Source organism: Schistocerca cancellata, chromosome 1, assembly GCF_023864275.1.
Source record: "Schistocerca cancellata isolate TAMUIC-IGC-003103 chromosome 1, iqSchCanc2.1, whole genome shotgun sequence".
In the NCBI taxonomy this organism is placed as follows: Eukaryota; Metazoa; Arthropoda; class Insecta; order Orthoptera; family Acrididae; genus Schistocerca; species Schistocerca cancellata.
Genome location: NC_064626.1, coordinates 24,295,832 through 24,306,497, shown reverse-complemented (window position 1 = coordinate 24,306,497; position 10,666 = coordinate 24,295,832). Strand labels below are relative to the sequence as shown.

General features: G+C 42.3%; 1 pseudogene; it reads right to left on the bottom strand.

The window, feature by feature from the left end:
• Nucleotides 1-7,732: 7,732 nt before the first annotated feature.
• On the bottom strand, nucleotides 7,733-7,850 carry LOC126098231 (5S ribosomal RNA; annotated as a pseudogene).
• Between the last annotated feature and the right edge of the window lie 2,816 nt (nucleotides 7,851-10,666).

Genomic DNA, 10,666 nt, shown 5'->3' with positions numbered 1-10,666 from the left:
TCTCCACCACGACCGATCCATCGGTTTTCCAATCTCCTGTTTAAGAAATGCCGAACATCATGATGGAAGTGCGGTGGAGCACCATCCTGTTGAAAGATGAAGTCGGCGCTGTCGGTCTCCAGTTGTGGCATGAGCCAATTTTCCAGCATGTCCAGATACACGTGTCCTGTAACGTTTTTTTCGCAGAAGAAAAAGGGGCCGCAAACCTTAAACCGTGAGATTGCACAAAACACGTTAACTTTTGGTGAATTGCGAATTTGCTGCACGAATGCGTGAGGATTCTCTACCGCTTAGATTCGCACATTGTGTCTGTTCACTTCACCATTAAGAAAAAAAAGTTGCTTCATCACTGAAAACAAGTTTCGCACTGAACGCATCCTCTTCCATGAGCTGTTGCAACCGCGCCGAAAATTCAAAGCGTTTGACTTTGTCATCGGGTGTCAGGGCTTGTAGCAATTGTAAACGGTAAGGCTTCTGCTTTAGACTTTTCCGTAAGACTTTCCAAACCGTCGGCTGTGGTACGTTTAGCTCCCTGCTTGCTTTATTCGTCGACTTCCGCGGGCTACGCGTGAAACTTGACCGCACGCGTTCAACCGTTTCTTCGCTCACTGCAGGCCGACCCGTTGACTTCCCCTTACAGAGGCATCCAGAAGCTTTAAACTGCGCATACCATCGCCGAATGGAGTTAGCAGTTGGTGGATCTTTGTTGAACTTCGTCCTGAAGTGTCGTTGCACTGTTATGACTGACATGTGAGTGCATTTCAAGCACGACATACGCTTTCTCGGCTCCTGTCGCCATTTTGTCTCACTGCGCTCTCGAGCGCTCTGGCGGCAGAAACCTGAAGTGCTGCTTCAGCCAAACAAAACTTTATGAGTTTTTCTACGTATCTGTAGTGTGTCGTGACCATATGTCAATGAATGGAGGTACAGTGAATTTATGAAATCGCTTCAATCATTTGTAATAGCCCTGTATATATGTGGCTATTTACAATTTGTACAGAAACCAGATGGCAGTTATAAGAGTCGAGGGGCATGAAAGGGAAGCAGTGGTTGGGAAAGGAGTGAGACAGGGTTGTAGCCTCTCCCCGATGTTATTCAATCTGTATATTGAGCAAGCAGTAAAGGAAACAAAAGAAAAATTCGGAGTAGGTATTAAAATTCATGGAGAAGAAGTAAAAACTTTGAGGTTCGCCGATGACATTGTAATTCTGTCAGAGACAGCAAAGGACTTGGAAGAGCAGTTGAACGGAATGGACAGTGTCTTGAAAGGAGGATATAAGATGAACATCAACAAAAGCAAAACGAGGATAATGGAATGTAGTCAAATTAAGTCGGGTGATGCTGAGGGAATTAGATTAGGAAATGAGACACTTAAAGTAGTAAAGGAGTTTTGCTATTTAGGGAGTAAAATAACCGATGATGGTCGAAGTAGAGAGGGTATAAAATGTAGACGCAATGGCAAGGAAAGCGTTTCTCAAGAAGAGGAATTTGTTAACATCGAATATAGATTTAGGTGTCAGGAAGTCGTTTCTGAAAGTATTTGTATGGAGTGTAGCCATGTATGGAAGTGAGACATGGACGATAACTAGTTTGGACAAGAAGAGAATAGAAGCTTTCGAAATGTGGTGCTACAGAAGAATGCTGAAGATAAGGTGGGTAGATCACGTAACTAATGAGGAGGTATTGAATAGGATTGGGGAGAAGAGAAGTTTGTGGCACAACTTGACTAGAAGAAGGGATCGGTTGGTAGGACATGTTCTGAGGCATCGAGGGATCACAAATTTAGCATTGGAGGGCAGCGTGGAGGGTAAAAATCGTAGAGGGAGACCAAGAGATGAATACACTAAGCAGATTCAGAAGGATGTAGGTTGCAGTAGGTACTGGGAGATGAAGAAGCTTGCACAGGATAGAGTAGCATGGAGAGCTGCATCAAACCAGTCTCAGGACTGAAGACCACAACAACAACAACAATATGTGGCCGATTTCGTAGGACGATTGTGTCCATGCTTGCTTGGTGCGGCGGCGGCGGTGGCCTGTGGCGAGAATGATTCACGTTTCCCACTAACGGCAGGAGCCGTGTGAATGGAGAGGCCTTTTTGGGATGCAGGAATGTAGTAGACTTAACCATGTCGTTTTCTAGACGGCCGAATAGTGGACTAATATTTAGTATGTGTTCGACAGTTTTCGTCATCACGTGGAAATTTGAGATTTGTGCTGGATCATTATTCACTCCCATGTAAATTGGCCGATTGACTGCTTCTTCACATTTCCCATCTCTATTTGGCTGAGATTGTGGTGTGTGTTGAGTGCATCTAGCAGGTGAAAGATGGGTGGAGGAAACGTTTTCTGGTTTTCTAGACACGAGAAACATCTTAGTTGACTTTGTAAATCATAAAGATGGTTTCGCATCTGTTATATCACCGACATCGGTATTCGCGAGTGGAAATATCAGTTTCCTCTATTTTTTTCGAGTTTTCACATAAAGGTCTTCGCAGACAGGATAAGTTTCTACTTACTCAATGGCTCACAATGGTTTCTTAGTCAGGGGATAACTGTGTGATCTGGGAGATGGAAGCTATGCCTGGAATGCACTGACACAAACCCCGACTTGGTGGTCTGAATATATAAATATATAAAAGACCCCACTGTGTGTGATTTACTAGTATTGAAAACACCAAAAGGTTTCGTGGAAGTGGTGAAATCGGTAAACCGAAAAGACTCCAGGACTTTTTTTAATTGTAAATACCTCCTTTATTCATCGACAAATACGCAGTGGCAGGAGGTTTCTTTGCAGTGCGAAAACGACACCTAGCTGGTGCAAGTGTGGACGTATCATAATTTTTTTATACACCTATAATTGATAGAAATTTTATGCTGCTGCTTGAACGTAAAGGTACCATGGCTTATGTTCCGACATACGTTTGTTGGAAGTAAACTACTATTCACATAAAAACAAAAGAAAAAAATCAGGTATGTCTAGTAACGGAAGAATGGATTGGAAATGGCAAATTGTGATTTCAACGCACTGAGGACTATATACGAACGTAAGTGCTGATAGATTAAACAGCTGCACAATATAGCAATGCAAGTGTTGAACTGGACCTGCTATAGTATACAAACAGGATGGGTATTACGGCTGTTATGGGCACCCTTAAGCATACCCTCGCATTTTCCTTGTTGTTCTATCGATAGTGGTGTTGATTATGGTACACCAACCTGCATCAGTGATGTAATTCCAAGCATTACGTTCACGGGTGTGGTATTCATTATCACACACAGTGCCGGACGCCTGTCCTTCATAATTATTGTTTGAGAGAATCTTGGCATTATGCAGCACCTTCCAGAAGCGCTTTCGCACAGACGAAGGTCAATGGCTGGGTAGCCTTTAACTATGTACATACATAGTTAAAGGCTACCCAGCCACTGACCTTCGTCTGTGCGAAAACGCACAGGTTGCCCAAAATCTTACGGGAATCGTCACCTTAGTCCGCGCGAGTAATGACTGGATGGACAAATATATATTAGGTACATTACGTATGTAGATTGTGGACAGTTGGGAATGTGGGTTTCACGGTAAGCGTGCAAGGGATAAGTCCCTGCAGTCGCGCTATCCACCTGTGTCCTCGGTGCCTCAGGTGGACGCCGGCACGGTAGCTCAGAGGGTTTAGTTGCCCTCCGTAATAAAAAAAACTGAGTGAACGGATCAACGAACAACCTGAGCGAGTGACATCGGACGCCCGCCACGAACAAAATCAACGAACAATATAGGACAAAATGAGATCAACCAAAAAAAAAAAAAAAAAATGATGGCTAGAGCATCTGCCATGTAAGCATGAGATCCCGGGTTTGAGTCCCGGTCGGGGCACACATTTTCAACATGTCCCCATCAAGATATATCAACAACACCTGTCGGCAGGTGAGGTTTTCAATTACTTATTTATTCTGTTTTTCCCTTTCAGCATACCAGCTGTGTGTAACTCAATAATCATTATGACTCCATCGTCATCCATTTATTCAACTTCATGTGTGTGCAGTACGTCTGTGAATAAGGTAATGCTGTAATTCTGATAGAGATTTTGAGGAATGATAGTAGTGTATTGTGCAAAGTATATCCGTGCCTTAGATATCGCTGTGTCTGTTCAAGAACAGAGGTGCAGCCACACATTAGTCTAGAGCTCTTACTTCCTTACTGTGGTACGGCAATATTAGCCTTGAGGAGAACGGATTGGCTGGGAAAAGAGGATGTTAGCGCTTACGACTTATTTGAACGGTTGAAATCAAGTAATGCGTGTAGTGTGCTCTCGGATATTTATATGAAACTGATTAAGAGCCATCGCTACGTGAACGCTTTTTATTATTACATGTTCCCTGCATAATTTGTTCCATTACTATGTGATGTATACTGCACAGATTTTATTTGCTTTATGACGTATTTACAAGGGATGAACCCATTTCGAAGTATGAGCCTCTCTGTAAGCACTGTGATTCGATTTCGCGACGCCAGATTGATGGACTACCATCGGTGTCCTTTATGTCACTTTAGTTTAAGCTTTACAGCAACGTGATTCTGTGTTTCTCTTAGTCGTATCGTGGTTAATTCGTTAATAAAGCTTTTGATTGCTTCAAGTGAACTCATAATGCCGTAGAGGAAGTATTCATCCAAAAATATTCAGACGAACGGTTCTTCATTAAACGAGGGAGGCGTGACTAAGAATCAGAATAGTTAGTTTGTAAGTGTTATGATATGATCACGGATAGCGGAAGAGCAGTTATTAAGGATCATTTAGCTGACGTAAATCACAAGTCAAACGTGCACTCTGGAAGCCCTTAAAGAAATGTATAGTTACTTTGTTTCAAATTAATTCAAAAAGGGGAAATTACTAACAACCGCGAAATTAGTAACGTGCCAACATACCGTTAAACATCATCATGTCTTTGAAATCAATGAAGTACTGTTTCAAGGTAAGCTCCAAACTGTTTAACGTTTCCGAAGCTGCAAAAAGTGTGACGTTGGGCATATCAAAATCAATAGAAATTGTGAAACAGTTGTTAGCGCCCGACACTGTCAAACAAATACGAAATGATCTGTCAAAGTTTCGATCTTTTGGTATAGCTGCAGCTGTTCGCAAAGCGGAATTTGCTCCAATGTTTCACTTTTATAAGCTTAAGAGAAGCAGCCCGCTTTGCCCCGATTTTTCCTTCCCAAAATACTCCGTTTTTAGTCAGTTTGAGAGAAATGGTGCAGTTTGTCAGAAATAATTATGGCAACCCTACATACATAGAAAGCTGAAAGCAATGTTATCGCGAAACCGGGACGAGAAGTGCCCACATTTAATCTTACGTTCGGATTGGCGAATAGCAACAACGCTGGGGAATAAGGGGAGATACTTTATTTATTATCGTAATGTCCAGGAGTGTCTCAGCTTGGCGATGGAGCGGGTTAGAATCACCCTGATTGAAGGAGGATACTGATTTAAATACGAGACAGAGCTTCGGCGACGTGTGACTTTGGGAAGATTTTTATAAATTAATGAGTAATTCAGTTTTCGGTAAGACAATTGAGAAGTCAAGGGAACGACGAGAAATTTTTATTAGAATCGAATGAGATGGGCGTTGTGACGTTATAAAATGAATTGTCAGTCCAAATTTGTAGTGGGTCACCGTATTCAACAAGAACTTTTTTGCTGTGGAGATGGTGAAGACTGCGGTAGAGTTTACGAAACCTGTTTACGTGGGGATATGCATACTAGACCTATCCAACTCCATATATATCCTTTTCATTATGACTTCGCGAAAACTCATTTCGCAAATCATAAATTACTTTATGTGGATACAGATAGCTTCATCTATTGGGTGAACCACTGCAGTCCATATGAAGTAATGAGGTACCACGGTAATCAATTCGACGCGTCCTGACACACGGCCGGTAAGCCTTATGGTATTGTTTCACAGAGCAAGAACGTTATCGGCCTTATGAAAGACGGGGCGAATGGATTGCCGACTGTGGAGTTTGTAGGTCTGCGATCAATAATGTACGTGTGTCACACATTGGGAGGTGGCACCCAGACGTGGGCTAAGGGTGTACGTCGTGTGGTATCGAGAGCCCTCTCTCTCCAAGACTGTTTGCGGTGCCTACATGGCGGCGTTCGCTGTGCTGCACCGCAGCCGCCGCATGTGGTACGGCAGACCCGTATTCGATCAAGACGACATGATGTGTACACCGTGCTGCAGTCTGAAGTCGGCCTGTCACCTCACGACGGTATAAGGGTCATTTGAGACGACGGGATTGAAACTCACCCGTACTCACACTACTCACTTGTAGCGAGAGAAGAGGAGGGAACTCTGAGAGTGAGAGTATGAGAGAGAGAGAAAGAGAGAGAGAGAGAGAGAGAGAGAGGGATCATATTGCCAGCTGATGTAATTATCGCAAAATGCATATCGACACCTACTTGGTGGCCACGAGGATTTCGTCACAATTTGAACAAATGCGCGTGGCGAGAATTTAATCTGAATAAACATGATTCACATGTAAATGGATCTGCCAGAAGCGGAACCATTACTCGTGAAATACAGATTAAGCCATAAACAGAGAGGGGGGAGAGACAGGGGGGAAGAGAGAGAGAGAGAGAGAGAGAGAGAGAGAGAGAGAGAGAGAGAGAGAGAGAGAGAGAGGGAGAGGGAGAGAGAGAGAGGGGGGGGGGGAGAGAGAGTGGTAGTATGACCTTTCAGCATAGTGTAAGTAATTTTGCGTGCGTGCCTGTGTGTGTGTGTGTGTGTGTGTGTGTGTGTGTGGTGTAAATATTTATGTGTACTATGTACACGTGTATATACACACACAGATGATGTGTGGCAAGAAAAAAGATAAAAAAAATTATGTGTATGTATACACACCACGTGTGTGAAAAAAGTTAAAAAATAGCATATACAAAAATATTTGTATTTACTTAAAAAAGCATAAACAAAAATATATTTGTATTTTTATTTATTCGTACGTTACGTATCTGCAGCGTGTAAATATATATCTGCCAACATGTGATTCTTGTAAATAGAACAGTTTTTTAAGTTTTTCACCTGCTGCTAGCCATTTAAGTCAGGTTAGTTTTTAAGCTCACAGTCCATCAGAATTACTATTGTTGTAAAAACCTTTGTTACTGACCCTGTTGAAATTAGATTGTAAGTGCGCAGATCCCATCAGAATTATTGTAAAAACTCTGCTAATGGGACTGTGGAATTTAGTTGTAGTAAAAGTATCTCTGCAGTAGTTTTTAGTGTAGTGTCAACGTTCTCATCCAGTGCCACTGGATAAAAATTGTAAAAAACTTCTCGACCAGTGTTAGTGTTGTAGCGTGTAAGTTAAAGTATTTCTGCATTGGAATAGCAAAGTCCAACCTCAGGAACTGAATCGAAATCTCAACAACTGAATTGTATTTGTGTGAACTGAATAAACGAAAAAAAAATTCGTTACTATGCTTATTTGCTACTACTTATTAAAAAAAACCTATCCACTATTGCATATATATGCTCTCCGCCAGAAACACGCCACGAAGGTCCAATGGTTCCGACCGGCCGCCGTGTCATCCTCAACCCTTTGACGTCACTGGATGCGGATATGGAGGGACATATGGTCAGCCCACCGCTCTCCCGGCCGTGTGTCAGTTTACGAGAGCAGAGCCGCTACTGCTCAGTCAAGCAGCTCCTCAGTTTGCCTCACAAGGGCTGAGTGCACCCCGCTTGCCAACAGCGCCCGGCAGACCGGATGGTCACCCATCCAAGTGCTAGCCCAGCCCGACAGCGCTTAACTTCGGTGATCTGACGGGAACCGGTGTTACTACTGCGGCGAGGCCGTTGGTATATATCTGTATAGCTGTATATATAAATGTATAAAAATGTATATAAATGTATAAAGGCTGTCCAGGCCACAAATGACATTAGTCTTGCTGAAGATGAGTGTTATTACGGAGGTGGATGGAAGATAACAAAATATATAGAATGGTTCCATGGAATTACGGGTACCATGCACCACGAATTGGGTTATGGGAGCAGGAGGCACGTGACCGAGTCAGCTTCCAAAGACATATGGGAAACATATCTAAAATAATACAGGGTGATTCAAAAAGAATACCACAACTTTAAAAATGTGTATTTAATGAAAGAAACATAATATAACCTTCTGTTATACATCATTACAAAGAGTATTTAAAAAGGTTTTTTTTTTCACTCAAAAACAAGTTCAGAGATGTTCAATATGGCCCCCTCCAGACACTCGAGCAATATCAACCCGATACTCCAACTCGTTCCACACTCTCTGTAGCATATCAGGCGTAACAGTTTGGATAGCTGCTGTTATTTCTCGTTTCAAATCATCAATGGTGGCTGGGAGAGGTGGCCGAAACACCATATCCTTAACATACCCCCATAAGAAAAAATCGCAGGGGGTAAGATCAGGGCTTCTTGGAGGCCAGTGATGAAGTGCTCTGTCACGGGCTGCCTGGTCATCTTAGCATCAACTGACGCTGACGCCTAGTCAACAGCGCCTCAAGCGAACGAATGTACAACTAAATGAAACTTTATAGCTCCCTTAATTCGCCGACAGATAGTGCTTAGCTCTGCCTTTTGTCGTTGCAGAGTTTTAAAGTCCTAAATTTGTGGTATTCTTTTTGAATCACCCTGTATATCGTGTGCTTGAAGAAAACCAGAGGCATAGTATCTGGACGAAACTGTACACTGTGAAAGTGGGAACAGGATGAAGAGATATCATACACATATTATGAGGTACAAATTCATTTTATTTCTCAACGCAATTTTACATTTTCGTAAGCAGGCACAGTAATAGTTTTTTCACACATCTTCTTCGACTTATCCATACGGTCTTCTCCTTCCCTTTTACGTAGATGATGCTGAAATAATCGAAGCGACGTCACGATATCTTTATAAGGCATACCAGGATCATCCCAGTCGATTCCTTGGGAGAAATGTGCTAACCACTTTTCACTCTTCCGTGATTTAGCGCACTTCTCATTCATGCACGACCTCGGTGGATGCAATGCTGGCTGAGAATGTCTCATTTGTGTCAGTGCCTTCCGTGTACGCCATACATTTAAATATGAACTGTCTACGCTCGTCATCATAGAAAAAACGAAGTAAAGCAATAGGTAATTAAATAAGTAATAGCATCTTAGTTGGCTACGAAACAGATATTACTGTTATTGATCTTTTAAGCTGTACACCCAATACAGTACATCTTATATGATCGTAGTCCATCAATTTGGCGTCGTGCATTCGAATAACTGCGCTTAAAGAAGGCCTCTAAAATGAGTTCATTCCTTTTCAATACGTTAGATAAGAAATAAGATCTGTGCGATATAAATCACATAGTAATCGAACAAGTTGTGTGGGGAACATGCAGTAATCAAAAGAGTTCACATGGCGACGACTCTTAATCAGTTTCTTATAAATATCCGAGATACACAGTTTGCCCTAGTACTACAATATTTGTTAAGTAACTATGGTAGCATGTTTTACTGTGTACGAAAGTAATAAATAACAATCTAAACAGTCATTTTTGTTTCTCTTGATGCTGAGTGGTTCCTGTTATCATCAGGGTAATCGAACGACAATTAATGTACTCAGATTGCTCGAGGAGCAACTGTTTACATGGAAAACCTGAGTCCCGACTTCGTATGTTGTCTGGCTATTTTAATTTTCAGAATGAGATTTTCTCTCTGCAGCGGAGTGTGCGCTGATATGAAACTTCCTGGCAGATTAAAACTGTGTCTGGTGATGGTTATATAAGCGAAACCAGTCACTACCAACAGCAGGAAAATAAATTGCTGTTTAGACCGTTACTTTTTCTTATCAGTTTATAGTGAACGAAAGTAAATTTAACGACAGACAGTCGTGATTGGTACCTCCTTTATTGTCACAACCTGTTTCGGTGCATTAAAACATCATCCTCATATGAGCTACATAAGAACGAAGGTCCTACATAAGAAAGAAGGAACGCCATGTAATAGATAGCCGGCCGCGCTGGCCGTACGGTTCTGGCGCTGCAGTCCGGAACCGCGAGGCTGCTACGGTCGCAGGTTCGAATCCTGCGTCGGGCATGGGTGTGTGTGTGATGTCCTTAGGTTAGTTAGGTTTAAGTAGTTCTAAGTTCTAGGGGACAATAGATATGATCGAAATACTACATAAGTACTTGAAAATTTTTCTAAATATTTTAAATTCTTTCGGTTATTTAAGAAATTCCTTAATACTTTTGTAGATTCTACGTAAAGTATTTAAACAAGAGGCAAAAATCTAAATTAAAACGTACTGACTACAGCGTCACAGTTGCCAAACAAGACGACGGAAATGCTCGCAGCCGAAAAGAGGAAGTCGTTGAATGAATAAAACATGACATCGGCGTGGATAACCCACCCTCGGTACGGGACTACAAATCCCACCGCCACACCTTCACCTGCCCATGTTAGGCAAAATTTTCTGCCTGACTCATGCAATACTATCACCGTCAGAGGGCGGTACGGGACTACAAGTCCCACCGCCACACCTCCAAAGTGAATTGCAGTGACGCAGTCACTGCCCTGTGGAAATTTACCGCCTCACCAACACAGTTAGACCGCAATAGACCGGTGATGCTGTATTGTAACATATCACCCCGGACTACAAG